Raw genomic sequence first — 19,483 nt, forward strand, 5'->3', positions numbered from 1 at the left:
AAGAATCTTCTAAACCACTTCAAAATGTTACTTTTGTCCTAAGTAAAATCATGACTCAGCCTACTATTTCAAATCTTAAATATCTTCAACAATTTGGAATATGTTATTAAGTAAAATCATGACTTATCCTACTATTACAAATCTTAAATATCTTCAACTTGGAATACTGTAAGTAAAATCATGACTCATCCTACTATTACAAATCTTAAATATCTTCAACTGGAATACTGTAAGTAAAATCATGACTCATCTTACTAATACAAATCTTAAATAATCTTCGGCAATTTGGAATACTGTAAAATGAAAACAAATTGATACTGTAAAAAAGATGATATAGAGGTTTTAATTCTTCTAATGACAGCTAACCCCACCCACGAATAATTATTCCATAATACAGAGACATTATTCCATAATAATGAAACAGGTGCTCCATGATTGGATTGATAATTCTGATAATTCCATAATATAGAAACAGGTGTTGCATGATTGGATTGATAATTCTGACCCCAGTATAATAACTCAAGTTGTCAGATTAGAAGAAAAAAAAAACTTGACTCTGTATATGAGCACATAAACATTACTGTGGAGTGATATCCAAAATTAATGTGTTGTTTATACAACTTCAGATTATGTGAACTAAAATCTTGAAGACTTACAGACTCAAAAGCAACCTAAATGTCAAGAATCTTCCTGCATTTTTTAAATATAGTGTAAATTGTATTTTCTTAAAAAGGGAGAAAAACAGATCCTGCAAACCCAGCCGAATTATTTCCTTGAACATAGAAAAATATAACACATAGTTTTTCACATCTACAATGTATACTGATACCACTTTCACTTGATAAGATATCAGTATAAATTTACTATACATGTCTGAAGACCTTCATTGAATACTTTTTCCTTTTACAACTTCAGATTATGTGAACTAAAATCTTGAAGACTTACAGACTCAAAAGCAACCGAAATGTCAAGAATCTTCCTGCATTTTTTAAATATAGTGTAAACTGTATTTTCTTAAAAAGGGAGAAAAACAGATCCTGCAAACCCAGCCGAATTATTTCCTTGAACATAGAAAAATATAACACATGGTTTTTCACATCTACAATGTATACTGATACCACTTTCACTTGATAAGATATCAGTATAAATTTACTATACATGTCTGAAGACCTTCATTGAATACTTTTTCCTTTAGGGCCATACAGCCTGAAAAGATGATATGCAGACATTCCAGAAACAGTTGCCATACTTAGACTCACAAGGAAGATACTGACAAGCCCCTCTCCAATTTGGTGACAACTTTTCATAGAAGATACAAACTTTCATCCACTGAAATTCATTTTGACCCCTTTCTGCCAGGTATGCAGACTCCGCAGCTGCAGCGGCTGCGGCAAGGGAAAAGTAGGCTATTGTCTGTGACCAACAAATTTAAAGGTTAGCATGTCTTTTTCATTCTCTTGCGAACAGCCTTTATAATGCATAAATTAAGATAGTATTCAAGCATACCAACCTATTATATTTAAATGTTAGGACAAGAGAATAAAGCTACAATGCAGCTGATTTCCTTTTCCTCTTAGAAACAAGTAGGGTTGAGAGTGCATATGTAACTCCACACTTATTAGGTGGCCACAAGCCAAAGGATGTTGGTAACAGTGATCAGACTTGATGGACAAACTTTTTCAGTGTGGTAGAGCTTTTTGGAATGCAATTCAATATTTAGAAGATTGAAAATAGTTTTAACAGTGATGCAACTACGCCCTTCTTTTCACATGCAAAATTTAAAATTGGTTTCTTATTTTAGAAGAGAGTGTTTATATATATAGTCATTTTTACAGTAGCAAACTGGTATCTGAAGGCACTGAATGCTTCAATTTGAATACCAGTTGGGACTATAGAAAACGACCAGTTGGGACTATAGAAAACGTAAGACAGGAATCTGACACACTTTGTTATATCTAGCAGGAGTTGCAAATCTTTTATCATACAACCCGAAATTTGTCTTTCAAGACACAGAGTAAATCTCTGCAATATTAAAGGCAACCATGCATTGACCAGCTGTAATGTAAAACTGATAACTGGGAAGCTTCGAATAGTGCAGAACAAAAATAATGAAACAATCTTGCAGAGAACTTCGGCCATCTGGTTACTTTCAGTCGAGAGCTTTACAAGCAATAGTCTCACTGGTAAAGGCCAACTGTTTTTACCAAGTGGGCAAGAGCCATGGGATTGCAATTTTTGGCTAGGGCTAAAAGGTTGTAACTTGTAAGATCATATATTCAAGCATCAGCATATAAAGCACCCATGTAGATGCAAGACGGGGAAGAGACAGAACATAAGATCATTCTAGAGATGCAGTGTTCTTCCACTGAGAAGAAAGAATTTAAGGGATTTCCTGTCAGGTCGATCTTTGGCATACTAAAAACTTGAACTGAGATAACATTTTTATCATTTCATTTCTGGCACACTAAAACCAGAGATATGATCTCTGCATTCCAGCCTCTATTCTAACGAAAGAGCTAGCCTGATATCAACCAAATAAAATTTCCACACATAGGGGTAATTGTCATCCTTAATTTTTAAGAAATTGAGACCTAAGCTCATAACCAGACCTGAAGACTAAGCTCATAGTCAAAGGCTCTACAAGGACAAAACTAATTACGAAATTTGTGTCCAGGCATCAGTGAAGAGAAGACTGATCTAAAAGCATTAACAAATCAAAATTTAAAGACCTTAGTTATTGACATGCTTGTTTAACTTGTCAAAAAACAATGTCCAAGCTAATATTCAATCCTGTGACATTTCGAAAAAGTTGCAATCTTAATCAAATACTTGCCTTGTCTTTTCAGTGAGGTCTCAGTGATGGCTACAATATAATAATTCAATAGAACAAATAAACTAGAGTCTACAATAACTTTACCTGATCAAGAGCGAAAATCAACCATGCTAAAGGCTTGTTGGTCAAAGGGCTTTGAGTGTACATACTCAAAACACATCTGAGTCCTTGCAGAAGAGAATAGGAAGCTACAATTCCATTTATAACAACAAGAAACCTGCATCCAGAAACAAGCACACACAACAAAAAGTCTAGTGACCATCTCAATGTTGCCCTTCACAATCAATCTCGCTGCACTGAAATCTAGTTGTCCAGCAATCTCTACAAGCTAGATACCTAGATAGATCCAGTTTCTTTAAAAGAAACGATTACCCACAAACACTCCTAATACTTACTAGCATACATCCATTATAACCCAGGACTGTTATCCATATAGATGGAATTCAAGGCGCAAACCTCAATTTTTTTCACCTTTTTCATCCTATTGGATAAATCTGAGATTGCACCTTCCTTATTGATCCCTCTTCACGCCTAAGAATTTACTTATAATTTTCGAATTATGGTAATTAAAATTTAAGATATCCACCCAGTTTTTTACACAAACACAAAAAAGATGCTCCCATCACTCGCATCCAAATTTGCATGTCAAATTTGAGACCAGCCCAAGCTTTAAAAATGGCAGAAACCCCTCTCAAAACCCTATTATCTTTCATTCCACTTTCTACCAGCTGTTATAGAAAAACTGAAAACAATCAAACAGAGCCAAAACCAGCAGAAGACATCCCAAAAGGAAAAAGGAAACGATGAAGAACAGAGTATACTCACACAAGAGCCTTCATGTCACTGAACTTGGCCTTCTTTTCAATGGTGAATATGGTACGAGTCTGTGTATCAGTCCCCACGCGGACTGCCGCAACAAGTGCCAAAGCAAACATAACAAACCTCAAAATTACCTCCCCTATCTTCAGCCTCTTCTCCAACACCACTTTCTGCTGAAAAGAATCATCTTGTGACATTAAAACACTAACATTCGCCTTGCCTCCCACCATTCTAACCTTTCTTCCTCCTCCTGTTGATGCTTCTCCTGTATTACAGATATTCTCGATGAGATTTCAACTATAAAACTTCATTAAATCGTCTCCTCGGATATGTAGGACTTAGGCATGCAGCAGGGCTCAATTAATGGGTCCTGAATTTAGACAGGTGAGGAGGTTGAATGTTGTTGGGGGATGCTCGCCTACATGCCCATTACTTCAATTTCTTGCACATATTTATCCCTGTGCCTCACTGTTTGAGGCTAGTGTGGATTGAACGATGTTGATGGGCTTTTGGGTATTTATGGCCATGGAGGGGATTTCCTAAATAGGGAGAAATCAAACCACGTGATCCGTTTTTAGTACTTGTAACTAATACTGAACAGACAAGCATAGCATGCATTTACTCTGGAGCCCGAGCCCATGCCCATGTTTTAGGGGTGGATTATTGAGTGCTGTGCTCCTCCACTCCCACTTTATTATGTTCAGCTAAAATGGCGTTGGATACCACGTTATGCCAGATTTAACAATCAGCAGAGAGGAGTTCCACGTGTCAACTCTGGGCTCTTCAATGATGGCCACGTTTGCCAAAACTTTCAGAATGGGTGAAAATTAGGTGTGGAAGTTGGACATGCAATTGGAGTTCGTATTTTCCATTTAAAGAAAATCCCAAGGACATTAAATTTTATGTCTTACTAATAATATTTGTAACAGTTTCTTCTGAAGATGCACTCACACTGTCTCAATGGCTTTTTTGGAAATACAAGTTTAATTGTAAGTTGTGATTTTTTTATTATTTAAATGTAATAGTTTTTGGAAGCATGCATTTAGATGGTTTCAATGGTTTTTTTTAGATTTTTAGAATTATAAATTTAAATATAAGTTGTGATTTTTATATTATCTAAATATTAAACTCAATTGCAAATTAATATCAAACTCAAACTCAAGTGTGAATTTTTTCAAAATGTTAAATAAAAATGTGTAATAAAAAACACATAATCCATTTATGTAATCCAAAAAACATTTCAAATTTTATTATTTAGTGAAATTCTTGCTAAAACTCCAAAGACATAGTACATATAATAGTTAGTTGCTTCTTTTTAATTTCATTTTACTCATCATGTCTTCAAGAGTAGGTGTAATCCACTAGAAGAGCTACCTAACCCTATCGCCACTGGCGATATACACTGTTTTTTTTGGTGCAGACAGTTTGTGGTTGGTATTCTCTTTACTTACTTTAGTCACTTTATCATCACTATGATATCATTGCTACGCGCTCTTATATTCTTCCATTTTCAAATGTTTCGCGCTGCATTCACACTCGCTCCAAAAGTTTCCTCAGCTGCTTTACCAAAATTTTGAAAACCTTGAAAAGTTGCTTTCGAGGATTTCCAAGCAGAATCATTATCAGGTCCGCTGAAGATTGAAATTCACCTGATTGCGATATACTTTACTAATCTACCACTTAGGAATGGATTCGAGTCAATGAAGTAATGAGTAGAACGCAGTTGGATAGCTTGCTCTCTTGAAAAAATTATTTATTTCTCCTTGAGGATAAACATGATATGATATGATATGATAGGGGCAAGGAGAGGGATAGGATTGGATTCGAGTCAATGAAGTAATGAGTAGAAAGCACTTGGATAAGTTGCTCTCTTGAAAAAATTATTTATTTCTCCTAGATATGATAGGGGCAAGGAGAGGGAATGTGAGAGAGATTTTAAAATTGTAAAAATTATTTTAAAATATTAAATATTATGTTTTAATTTTTAATTGTTAATCATTATGTTTATTAATTATTATTTATTTTATAAATATGTTAAATACGTTTTTATGTAATATATGTTATAAAAGAGAAGAGAAATTCATAAAATATTTATATTATATTTATAATCAATATAGATTCATTTTAATTTTATTAATTTTCAAGAGAGATCAATTTTTTAGATCATCTTAATTTTATATTTACCAAGCTTTAAGAGTGATCAAATCTCTCAAGATATATATATATGAGTGATCTAGAATTAAGATGGATTTATGCTAGTTTTTTGCAACACAATATATATATATATATAAGGAATTACAAATCTTCCTTACCTCTTCAATCAAAAGAACCTATTAATGGAATAACAACTCTCTAGCTTCATGTGAAAACCATTTATTAAATATGCATATTCAAATATTTGATTTATAGGTCCAAACCTTTCCTCAAGTTTCACACTCATAAATAGGGTTGTATTTTGAGAGATTTGATCCATTTTCTGCACTAGAGTTAAGATGGATTTATGTTGGTTTTATTTTTTAAATGTAAAGTTACGAGACAACATCTCTACATATTAGGCTATAAAGTGGCTCTTGGCGTGCAATTAATTGACCATTATATTAATAGGGGATAAAGAATTTAAGAAAGGTCTATGATTTTTAAAAATAATTAGTTTATATCTTAATAATTGATAGCCAAATTTTGACCCAAAAATGAGGTACTAATGATAAGTTTGGTCTAAATGAGATGTTGATAATTTGGTATGGATGTCACTTTTGTTCCTCCCCTTAATTTTATCAGATGATGAAACCTTTAAGGAGAAAGGCATTGCTAGAGATAGATATAAACAAAGTATAGATAAAAACAAAAGATACATCCCTATTTAGTAGTTTATGTGAGGTTGATTTGGAGAAAAAAAATCCTAAAATTCTTAGAAATCATATTTAAAAAATAAATTATGAACATATCCCATTGCAATGTCATGATTGTAGACAAAGAAATAGTTACATTGATTTTCAAAACAATGCAAGATGAAGTAAGATTTAAGAAAGTTATGAATGACAAAAGCAAAATACTCACAATGCCCCCCAAAAATCCCAACAACCAATTCAAGTATAAACATATATTCAAATTTGAAGAATTAATAATAAAGTGAGTTAGGTCATACAAGGCAATTAAAAAACCAAAGGAATAGAATAGCAAGTTAATATATCAATGTATAAAGAAGAAGTAGTTGCACCACCTCAAGTAACAATTTTATCAAGTGCCCTCTCTCACCTTTCCACTCCTTCATGATCAAGAAGAAAAGTGTAATGTCCCTTTCCAAGAAGATTAGTTTAATTGTTCATTTTCACTTGAGAAAAAATAACATCAAAAGTGAAATGAATAATTAAATTAAAAGGGTGTTATTAAGTGACTTTATATTATTGAGTGGGAAAAAAGGTAAAGACAAGAGATCCATGGTATTTTGATGACCTATGGTATTTTGATAATCCATGGTATTCTAATGATAAAAGTCATAAAGGAGAAATGAAACTCACTTTTGGGTATACATTGGTGATTGTCCTTGATATTGATTGTGAGTTATTTCAGCTTGAATGTAAGGGTGTGAACTTATTACACATTATTTTTTCATACCTCCTTTTCACTTCCTGTTCCATATCCTGAAGTGTCAAAACATTGACTACTATGCAGCATATACATCATGATATACAAACCAAAATCTCCCTGAAGAATCAACAGAAAACTGCCCTGAATTCATTCTGAAGAAGGTTATCTAAAAACCTAAGTTTTAGCATCAATGCGCTTTGCTCCATTGCCTGCTTGTGTTGATGGCAGGTTGCACAGTTATACACTAGTGTTGTCAGTGCAGGTTTTGATAGGAAAACCCACGCTGAACCTCTTCTGGCAGGTTTTCCCAAACTAGAGCAGAAGCTTCGTGCACTAGAACCTTCAAGAACAATGAACTGGATATTGGTTGTTGTTGATATGGTCGAGCTCTCCCACTTGGACCTCTTGATCTTGTCATCATGGTATTTCCCCTTGAGATGTGGACCTTCCTCCCTCTTTTGTGGATCCCTAAATCCCTCTCCCTTCCTATAAATTCACTCCCTTCCATCCCCAAATGGTTGGTCATTGGTTGTTGCATCCCTATGCTGAGATTATGCTTCTATGCTACCCATTCTAGCTTGGAGAGTCTTTTCTCGGACTTGGACATTTACCAAAAGGAGGTCTCCAACATTAATGCATAGGTTGTATGATTCCATTTTTAGCTTATTAATATATACATCTGATGTTCACTTTCCATACTTGTGTAAATGTTTATTCTTTTAGCTTAATACTCCTTGATCTATTAAGTAGTTTATGTTTGATGTATGCCATATATGCTCTTGTATCTTGCATATCTCTTTGATCTTCCTTGCAGGTACTCAGACGTGAAGAACAAGTAAGGAGTGAGGCCTGGAGCGAAAGATTCAAAGTCATCTCCAAAGGATCGAACGATTAGCATCAGAGCGAGGTAGGTTTCTCCTTCTCTTTGCATTTGTTAAACATAAACTAGGAAAGTGTATGTTAGTTTGTTTGTTGCTAAACCCACTCATTGTGCTAGAGGGATTGCCTCTGTCCATAGAGGGGATTTACCTTCACAACAAAATGGTGACTCCACTGGGGAAGCTATAGCCTTTTCATCCTCTTTTCTCAACTGATCTCTTGATCAGTTTGACCGACCATCGTGTTCTCAGTTAGTTTGGGTCTGTATAGGTCTGCACAATCACTGGTTGCTATCTTAGAGTGCTCAGTCTAGAAGTGTTTGTGGAATTATTTTTATTTTTTGCCTTATTCCTCACCCAACACACTTTTTTCTCTGACAGTTGCGCTGACAGTGCGCTTTCTCTTACGACAGTCATGTTAATCCCTTGTTCAATGCAGTTTGGCCATAACAGTCGTGTTGATCTCTAGGATTGGAAAAAAAACCTAGGGTTTCTCTGTCAAACTCCAGTGTGTTTGAGCCCCTCAGGTCTTGTTTTTTCTTGCATGGCTAGATTTATTGATATTTTGATTGATTACCTCATTTTATTAGCAAATTCTCACTTCTTTGAACTTTCAAGTGTTTGAGTGAAATTGGATTGATTTTATGGTTTATAGGTCATTTGATTGTCACTTGCTTCTTGTGAAGTGGTTTGCTGATTGTTTAGGTCTGATCATCTGGTAAAAAGCATTTGAAACATTGATTTACATTAGTTTTAGTTTGTCTTGTCCAAAGTTGTTTTTCACTTGTACTAGGTCGTCTTGCATTTGAAATTCATCTTTGTCATTCATCAAATAGAGATTACATTTTTTGGTCTACAAACTAAGATGAGTGTATTTGTTTATCTATTCGAAAGAAAAAGTGAAAGAAATTTTCATCAAGTACTTTTGGATTTGGTGTTGCTTTGATTGATGCATCGTTTGCATTAGGAGCATTTTGAATCAAAATTTCATTTTTTTTCTTTAGTTGAAGCCTAGTTGCATATGAGCTTCTGAAAATTGAAGAGAACATCATTTAGGTAAAGCACATATTAGTAAAGTAAAAGTCATATTTTCTTTCAATAGATACCATGTTCATTAGTGAAAGTGAATTTTAGTTTTCGCTCTTGCATTTGGAAAAGTTAATGGAGGCATATTGTTTGACGCATTCTCTTGTTTGATGCATTAATTGATTGAACTCTCTTCCCTTACTAGTACAGAATTCATTGAAATGAAAGTTCTTTTTCTCATATAGTTGCATTCTAGGATCAGGTGACTTCGTTTGAGCCCAAAATTGAAACGTAATGCAAGAACAACATTAAAATTTAGTGAGTTAACCTAAGGAGAATTTGGAACTTAACACAAACATTTAGAGGTCTAGGTTAGAGATGTGTTTCAACGTCTATAAACCTAGCAGATGTCGTCAACTACCTGCATTGTATCCCGTGGGTGAAATCTCATTCCAGTAGGGAAGTATCAAAGTACTCCATCCCAACCCGATCAAAGTACGAATTCTAACACGCGAATGAATGTATCGAAGTCGAACATGCTAGAAAACCACCTGATTACCGGTCAATGATTTGGACCGTTAAGAGGCATGAGAGAAACCACCAATAATGACAATGGCTTTCAAGGTACGATAGTACATGTTAGCTCTGCTACAAACTTCAGCATTTGGAGGACCAAATATCAGCTCGGCCATGTGTTTACGCAGAAAAGGGGAGCTCACAGTAGTCATTTTCCTTCTTCTCCTTCAGCTTCCTCATACTCCCTTAGCCCTCTGTATCTCTGTTTTTCTCCTAAAAACTCTTCATTCCTCACCTTTCCCTATTTCCCCGCTTATTTCCTTTTGCCCCGCTGCCTTTGCTTTATTCCTCTAAACTCTGCATATTCCATATTCCTTTAGCCCGGGCGCCAAGTTCAAATGGTCATATAACTGCGCGCCCGTGTAAAAAGTGCTACCCGTGAAGTCATCCCCTGTCGCATCAATCAATAAACATATGCACTTATCCCCACCATCGATCGCAGATCACCCGATCTAACAGTCTCTCCCCCCCCCCCCCCCCCCCGCACGTTAAACCTTGTGCACGTTCCCCACCATCCGATCGTCCGTCGTGCGAATGGACGACATTCGCACCTCCCAATCACATGAGTTGCCCCCCTCTTTAACCCGCGGGGAAAGCGGTTTTCCTTCGCCACGTGTCACGCGTTCAATGGTATCGTGACCCCTATGAATGTTTACCACCCTCCTCCATAAGCGGTGTGGAGAAACCACTTACCGCCATTCGCCCGTTTCCCCGCGCGTTATCTCCCATGTGTTTTCGCCTCCCAATCACCGTTGGATCTGCCCGACCACGATCCGACGGCCCTCGTTTGTCCTGATCTCACGTCTCCTGATAGCCACTACAAAGCGATCCTCGTCGTCGATCCACGTGATCCAACGGCTGAGCTTTGTCCCCGTCATAGCCATGCTTCTACCATGTTGTCCATGTCCATAGCCTGTCCAGTGTACCCGAAGGAGGAAGGAGGCCAGAATCCAGTACCCTGCGCAGTTAACCCTCAGTAACCACATTTAAAAGAAAGCATGGCTAAGAAGGAAAGGACTAGCCTCGAGCAGTTAAACACGTTTATTAGTTATGGCACTCCTCTCAGACAACGTTCCACCTGCTCGAGAAGTATAGCAGAACATCAGAGAATGTCAAATTAATTAATTAAAGCAACAGATCGTAGCAGAGGCCCATTTCAGAGAGTTAATGTGCTTGGTGGTCAGTTATGACCCATCCATGCATAGCATAGCAGAATATCTTTGTAAACATACTCTATAAATACCCAGAACACAGATGTAATCAAGGTTGATGGATGTTATATTGATGTAAGGTTCAACTTCTAGAGACTGTAACTACTGTGATACCTGCAGTGTCTGGTCTTCATTTTCAGCTAATGCAAGCTTCTTTTGCTGTTAATTGATCACTTTCCACTTCTTCTTTGTTCCAGGCTGTGCCTGTTATGCATTTTTTATGTGCTCTTGATGTTTAGCATTAGAGGGGTTGTCAACCCACCTCTGTGTTAGAATCTAGTATTTATTATTGAAGGTGTATGCAGGTTTATGTTTTCTTGGTGCCAGAGAGCTGTCATCCTGTCTGTGCATTAGGAAATAGATTTACAGACCTTTCTACTAGTTGCAGCTGGCCATCACATGGTCTTATGCATCTGCTGGTCTGGTCAGTATTCTCCATGTTCACCTATTCCTTAAACTGTGAGTAATTGGTGGTCTAAAGCCTTGTAGCCTGGGGGTGTTCACCCATGTCTAGGGTTAAGCATAGTGGAAGTGGTTATTTGAATTGAATATGCATCATTCCTTCCATTCATCCACCATTTTCCAACATTTTATGTTGAGTTTGTAATGTTCCCGAGCATCTCTGAGATACAACCTAGGAGAGTTTCTTGGGGTAATAACATTAATTGGCGCCGTTGCTGGGGAGAGGAGATTGAAGTTCAACTTCCCTGGGAGAATGACACAGTTCCAAGCTTTGATGATAGACAAGGTTTGGACACATTTTCTGGTTGTAATCATCTATCTGGTGACTCTACTGGAGGAAGACCAACCTTTGGCGACTCCACATTACAATTCTGGCTCAGTTTGTGAGGCATGCTCAAAGAAATCCTAAGAAATCACCAGCTGTTCCAGTGCCTGACCCTGAGAATATTGTCAAGTTGAAGAAAATATCACAGAAAGGAGCATCAGGATCAGGTAAGCCTTAAAAGTCCCATATATCACTACTAGTGAAAAGTCACCTTCAGAGATTCATTCAGCTTCTTATTCATTCGTTTCCCTTTCGGATCTCAGTCCAAAGAAGAATCCATGTTGTCTATCATATTCCTCTATCTCTGTCATTCTTTTCATTGATCCATACCACTCAGTCTACCAGTATCCCTTCATATCCCTCAGTCATGGCAGGTCAGCAAGCTCTCACAAAGATAGAAAGGATTGTAGCTACCAGGTATGGACCCCTGGTCTTGCCTGTTCCTTTGAATGCCATGCTTGCAGGATATTATCAAGAATATATGCCTAAGTTTATTGGTACAGAAGGAGTAACAGTTGAAGAGCACCTTGAGGCATTTTATAGCTATGTTGATAACCTGGATATCAATGAAGAGGATGTGTGGATGAGGGTTTTTGTCCAAAGCATAGAGGAAGAAGCTAGAAAATGGTTCAGAGAATTACCCCCTAGGTCTATTGCAGACATTGAGGCTTTAGATGGTGTGCTCCTAAAGCACTGGGGGAATAATAAAGATTTGCTCTATTATTATACTGAGTTTGGGGACTTGCAGAGGGAAGATGGTGAGCTGTTGTTCGATTTCAACAAGAGATTCAACCTTATGTACAGTAGAATACCATGTGAAATAAAGCCTACCCCCACTTCTGCTATGATTACTGATGAGCCCCAATTTTGGTACAATTCGGGCTCATTTTGGCCCATTCTATTTGCTCAAACCATTCACTTTTTACTGCTTATGCATGCATTTCTTAGTTTATTCGTGTTGTTTGTAGGAATAAGGGTAGACACTTTATCTACGTGACTAATGCATTATGATTTCAGGTTTTTTGCATTAAAAGGGAGAAAAGACCACGTGAAAAGGAGACAAGGAGGCAATGAGGTAGCACTGCTGGTTTTTAGGAGAGGATGTCCACGGTCTTGGGGACATTCCTCGTGATTCCCACCAAGAACTCCGAGCTCCAATCCATCTTCCCTCCGAGCTTAGAAGCAGCCAGCTGTTCTACAGGAACAGCAGTTATAAACTGCTCTACAGGAACAGTAGTTATGACCGTCCTACAGGATCTGCAGTTGAACTCTAGTTGGACAGCCGAGCTCCTAAAATCAAGGACACCTGTTGGATAGTTGTTTTTGCATAAATACTGAGGCCGTAGCCTTGTAGAGAAGCTTTTTGAACCTTGGCATTACTCTTGTAATTGGAAAGTACGAGCTAGAGCTCAGTTTTTGTTCCTTTTTGTAAGCCAATTTGGCATAACATCAGATTATGAATAAAGAAGGCAGATTTTGATCTAGCTCTGAGTTTTCTTAAGGAGACTATAGCTCTCAGGTTAGGGCCCAACCTGAGAGCCATAGATCCCCTCTGCTGTAGTGTTGTTTCCATTTCGTTTCAGCACTTTGAGTTTTCCTTTTCACATGCAATTCGAATTACAGGTTGCTAATTTAGTTGTTTTCATGAGTTTAGATAGGATTTGCTTATGGTGAATTGGTTTACAGTTGCTTAGGTTAGAAGAGGATAGATACAATCTATTGGAGCTCCAACAAAAAGGTTGTTAGGGCTCACTGCCATCTCATCTGGGATTGGAGTGCAGTCCATGACTAACCACCAAAAATACGCATTTCTTTATTCCATGATTGCTGCAACCACAGTCACGTTATGTTAGATGCTTCCACATGATTCACACCTGCACCACACTCCTTTACCACAGCTTCATGCACATTCTCCTTCGCGTTTAGATTGCTGTTCATTAAATTTATAAGCACAGGTAGTCTAAGTTAATGCATTTTCGGTTTGGTGATAGTCACAAGCATTTGTTCCCTTTACACTGCTTTCTCTCGTTCCATTACTTCGTCCTCCATCTTGATCACGCATGCAAACACATCTTTGACCTCTGCTCCGCTCTGTTATCTCCCAAAGTCTTTCACTCCTCACGTACTTCCATTCTCTAGCCCTTTCGTTGACCTAGCCCTCTATCTTCCAACCTACTCCCTACATTCACTCCCTATCCTATTCCTCCACTTCTACAACCATCACCAGCCTCATTCCTACCTTACACATCTCCCCCTACCATTTCATCACCCCTCCATCACGCCAAACACTCACGGTAGGTCATCCTGTAGCTGTTGGTAGACATCCTGTAGAAACCAGAGTATCCTGTAGGATCCCCTGCAGACTTCCTGTAGGAGACCACTCACTCGGTTGCAGAGCTTCTGAATGTGAGGAACCTCTGTGGATGGATTCTAAGGATCCCTAGGGACCTCTCCTAGCCTCCCCAACCTGTCCCACGCTTTCCTTCCTTCTCCATCCCATCTGCACAACCAAACCCTAGTTAGCACAAGATCACAATCATTCCACACACTTAAAGGAAAAATACGAAAACATATCTTTCATGATGCAAGTAGTTTAGATCCATGCATTTGCACTTATTAGAGGTAATAGCAGCATTGGTAGAAGTTTCATTCACATTTTTTGCATTGTAGAGGTTAGACTAGTTAAATTAGGGTTTCCTAGGTTTACATGCTTTGATTTGCTTTCAGTCCATTTTGTCAAGTAGAGTAGTTTTCCTTTGAGAATAGCTTTCGTCCATCAATTAGCAAGCTTCTTCTGAGAACCTATAGAAGTTGGCTTGAGCCCTAGCGGACTTGTGCCAGCTGACCAAGTGACAGCTGCGACAAGAGCTAGTACTTGTGCATATAGCACCGTCGCTTCCAAGTTTGTACGAACTACCGGGTTGATAAAATGAGAGACAGGAAGCCCCAGGAGTTGTAGCATTATTGCTACAATACTGGAGCTCACCATCTTTTTGGCGCCGTTGCCGGGGAAGCGTCAGAGTATTAGTAATTGTTGCTTTTCTTCTACTTTCGTACTCTTACTTCTGCTCAGTAGTTTATTTCATTTCCATTCTGCAAAAGTAGCTTAGCATTTCCTGCTTTCCTAGATTAGCATTTCCTGCTTTCCTAGATTAGCATTTCCTGCTTTCATAGATTAGCATTTCCTGCTTTCCTAGATTAACATTTCTTGCTTTCCTAGATTAACTTTCCGATTCCGCAATTTCATTTGAGTAATATAGTTAGTTGTAGATCACTTTGTTCCAGTTTTGCAGGTACCAAAGAAAAAAACAAAAGCACTCAAAAAAGAAAAGTCCTTTCCATTTCATGCCTCGTAGGAACCGAGATAAATCAGGCAAATTCCTACCCAACACCCCCACCGCATCACTAAGTCACCCTTCTCTCTTCTTTGGTGACAGTGACCCAGAGGAACCTATAGGTGAACATCCTGAGATATACCAAGACCCTATAGAAGAAGAAGAGTTAGAAACCACTCCATCTGAAGCCATGGCTGATAATAGGAGAGAAGATGAGAGAATAGAAGGAGCTTTCCCCATCCGAGAGACCAATGGAGATATGAAAATGAAAAACATTAGCCCCTCCGCCTTGCCTCACTTCCATGGACTGACCACTGAGGATCCTGATACCTTCTTGTTTGAGTTTGCTGTCCTTTGTAGAACCTATGACTATACTGAAGATGAGCAAAAGCTGAAGCTTTTCCCTTCCACTCTTAAGGATGCAGCACTACGCTGGTTCATGGGATTACCTGGGAATAGCATCGCTACTTGGGCTCAGATGCAGCAAGCCTTCAATACCAAGTATAGGGATTATTGTAGGTCCAAGGAAACCAAGGGAGAGATCTTTCGAATGACCATGGGGAATGATGAGTCTTTAGAGGATTATGAGGAGAGGTTCCAACTTAGCTATAAACGGGCCAGGTGCACACTTGACCCTGAATCCCTCAAGTTGGTTCTACTCCGAGGAGTCCCTGAAGATCTCTTAGACACCCTTCACATGTTAGCTGGGGGGGACATTTACCAACTGCCTTATGAGGACATCAAGACTGTGTTTCGAAATCATTCCAGGGCAGCTAGAAAACGAGGTAGAGGAAATCTCCTCTCCACTGGTGTCCCTTTCTCCAAACATGAGTTTACAAACCAATTAGAAGATCTCAAGAGTGAGGTGAGACAGACCATTGCCATGCAGCTGGACACATTCAGGATCCAGCAGAAGAAAGAAGAAGCTGAGAGAGCCTTGGCTGTCTTCTGTCCTAGGTGCACCAGAAGACACCCTAAGAACGAATGTCCATTGCATTCGGTTGAAGTGTGTTTCGTTTGTGAGGAGGACCACCCAACAAATCAGTGTCCAACCTTACCTGGGTTTAAAGCCATGTACCAAGGAACCGAAGCCCCCACTGAACCTCTCTACTTCATCAACCAAAGGAGGCCTCAAGGATCTAGACCTTATCAGCAGGGGATGCAAGGGGCATCTCAAGCCTATTACAACCCCAACCAGTCAACTCCTATGCCTTCCTGGGGTCCCCCTGCTCATCCTTCATGGTCCATGCCTCCTCCATGGTCTTATCCACCTCAGTACCCCACTCAACCTACTTCTCATCCATATCACTCACATACCCAGCCACAGCCTCAATGGAATGCACCTCAGCTGGGGTGGAGGCCCCAATACAACACTCCTCCTGCCATTTTGCCTCCACCACCAGTTCAACCTCAGCCTTTACCTCCTGCTCCTCCAAGGCAACCTCAGATGCCTGCTCAACCGAACCCGAACCCCAACAATAGACAGGCTCAGCAGGTATATACTGGGGAGACCTCATGCCCTACCTATGCTGTGGAGATCCAGGAGATCAATCTTAGATCTGGAAAGACTCTTCCAGATCGCCAACCTCCTCCCCCAGAGGATGAGGAAAACCATCAGGAGAGTGAACCAAAGCCTATTCCACCCTTTCCTGAGAGACTAACAGCCACAACACAACCTAACCCAGAAGAAGATGAGCTTTTGGGTGAGCTCAAGCAGTTGTGTGTAAAAATCCCACTTCTCCAAGCCATCAAGGATGTGCCAATATATAACAAGCTGGTTAAGGAGAAGTGTTTGAAACACCCAGGCAGACGGAAGAAAGATGCCTCAACTATCAATGTCATAGGACAACTGTCTGACCTTATGCTAGGACAAGTCATCTGCCCAAAGTACCTAGATCCTGGAAGTCCTGTAGTAGATGTTCACATCAATGGCACCATTATCCCCCACACCTTGATTGATCTGGGGGCGGCCATCAATGTGATGACCAGGGATACCATGCTTAAACTCAATCTTCAGGGTTCCTTGAGGAAGACCTCGACAGTACTGCAATTAGCAGATCGCTCCACCGTGACTCCCGAAGGGATTGTGGAGGATGTCTTGGTCTCTATCGATTCTTGGGAATACCCTGCAGACTTCCTGGTTCTGCAACCAAAGGCCAAGCTTACTGGATATCCTCTCATCTTGGGAAGGCCTTGGTTAGCTACTGTAGATGCTTACATAAGTTGTCGGGCAGGAAACATGACCATCAAAAATGGTCCCATGTCCAAGCAGCTAGTCCTATACCCTCCTGCCCAACCTTCTTTAGAGCATGATTTACCACTCTGGTTGGAGGAAGGAGAGGAAGACGAGGTGTACTCTGCACCTCTGTGCACCCTAGATACCACTAGAAGAGACCCTCCTATTGAGGATGATTTGATTGAGACCCTGATCCAGAATCCACCTTCCAGTGCACTATCTTTAGAGAAGTTGGTGGAGGATGCCCAAGCTAGCACCTTAGTGGACCTTTGTACAACCAGCCCTGTCACTCCCAGAGTCAAAAGTGTCGAGTTCGGCCCTGAGAGAGCATTAAAGATCAGCTCCTCCCTATCTCCTTCCCAGGAGAAGGAGTTGTGTAGCCTATTGGCCAGCCACTTAGATGCTTTTGCTTGGAGCTATAAGGAGATGAAAGGAGTCCATCCCTCGGTCTGTACCCATCATATATACATCAAAGAGGATTGTAAACCAGTTAGGCAACCCCAGAGGAGAATGAATCCAGCCCTTAAGGACATTGTCAAGGAAGAATTGCAGAAACTGTTGGATGCTGGATTCATCTACCCCATCTCAGATAGTGAATGGGTGTCCCCTCTGGTCTTGGTTCCCAAGAAAAATGGGAAATGGAGAATCTGTGTAGACTACCGAGAGCTGAACAAAGCTACCAAGAAAGACCATTTCCCTCTGCCTTTCATAGATCAAGTGTTGGATGGACTGGCAGGAAAGAAGTTCTTCTCTTTCCTGGATGGGTTTAGCGGGTACAACCAGATTCAAATCAGCCCGGAAGACCAAGATAAGACCACCTTCACTTGTCCTTGGGGTACCTTTGCCTACCGTGTCCTTCCCTTTGGGCTATGCAATGCTCCTGCTACCTTCCAGAGAGCTGTCTTGAGCATCTTCTCGGAGTTGGTCCATGATGCAGTAGAAATCTATATGGATGACTTTACTCCTTATGGGGCTAACTTCCAGGAAGCATTGTCCAACTTGGGAAAGGTCCTAACCAAGTGCATCGAGATGAACTTGTCCCTTAGCCCTGAAAAATGTGAATTCCTAATGACTGAAGGGACTGTGCTAGGCCATACCATCTCTCGCCAAGGGTTACAGGTGGATCCTAACAAAATCGCTCTAATAAAAAAGGTTCCACCTCCACAAAAGGTAAGGGATGTTAGGAGTTTCTTGGGATTAGCAGGATATTACCGAAGATTCATTAAAGATTTCAGCAAGCTAGCCTCGCCATTGTTCGGTCTATTGGCAAAAGATGTGGAGTTTAATTGGACTGACGATTGTCAGAAGAGTTTGAATGAATTAAAAGACAAGTTAGTGTCAGCTCCAATCCTGAGAGGTCCAAACTGGGCCCTACCTTTCCACATCCACACTGATGCCTCGAACAAAGCCATAGGTGCAGCCTTAGGACAAGTTGAGCAAAAACTTCCATATGCCATTTACTTCGTTAGCAAAAACTTGTCCAAAGCAGAGCTGAATTACACTGTAACCGAGAAGGAATTCTTAGCTGTGGTCCATGCACTGAACAAGTTCCGACATTACATTACTGGTTACCAGACTTTTGTACATACTGACCATGCTGCTATTAGATATTTGATGAATAAACCAGATGTGAATGCTCGTATTATTAGATGGTTACTTTTATTGCAGCAGTTTGATCTAACCATTGTTGATAAACCAGGGAGAGAAAATGTTGTTGCTGACTTCTTGTCTAGATTGGATTTGTCTGCAGATGAAGATGGGATGGTGGATGACCAGATGCCTGATGAGCATCTGTTTGCTATCTCAGTACTCTCTCCATGGTTTGCTGATATAGCAAACTACCTTGTTTCAGCTCAGTTCCCTCCGCACCTCTCTTCAAAAGAAAAGAGCAAAATCATCAGAAAGAGTGCCTCATTTACATGGATTGGGGGCAATTTATTCAAGCTTGGCCCCGATCAGATCTTAAGGCGTTTTGTAAGGGAGGAGGAAGTCTTTGACATCCTCCTCACCTGTCATGATGGGCCTTGTGGAGGACATTTTGCAGCAAAGAGAACTGCCTTCAAGATCCTGCAGGCAGGCTACTATTGGCCCACACTTCATCAAGATGTCAGAAGATATGTCAGCCAGTGTGACCAATGCCAAAGAATGGGGAAACCGACCCAAAGGGATGAGATGCCTCTCCAACCTCAAGTGA

General features: G+C 39.7%; 1 pseudogene across 1 annotated transcript; it reads right to left on the bottom strand.

Annotated features, from left to right (window-relative positions):
- Positions 1 to 746: 746 nt before the first annotated feature.
- LOC149142461 (CASP-like protein 2BC2) lies at positions 747 to 3,914 on the bottom strand (annotated as a pseudogene). Its single transcript, XR_016264059.1, has 3 exons — positions 3,659 to 3,914; positions 2,918 to 3,050; positions 747 to 1,413 (listed from the first exon to the last, which is right to left on the bottom strand). The product of XR_016264059.1 is annotated as a CASP-like protein 2BC2 (transcript).
- Positions 3,915 to 19,483: the final 15,569 nt, after the last annotated feature.

This window comes from Pinus tabuliformis, chromosome X (assembly GCF_031772625.1).
Source record: "Pinus tabuliformis cultivar Carrire ecotype Pingquan chromosome X, CPIR1, whole genome shotgun sequence".
Taxonomy (NCBI): domain Eukaryota; kingdom Viridiplantae; phylum Streptophyta; class Pinopsida; order Pinales; family Pinaceae; genus Pinus; species Pinus tabuliformis.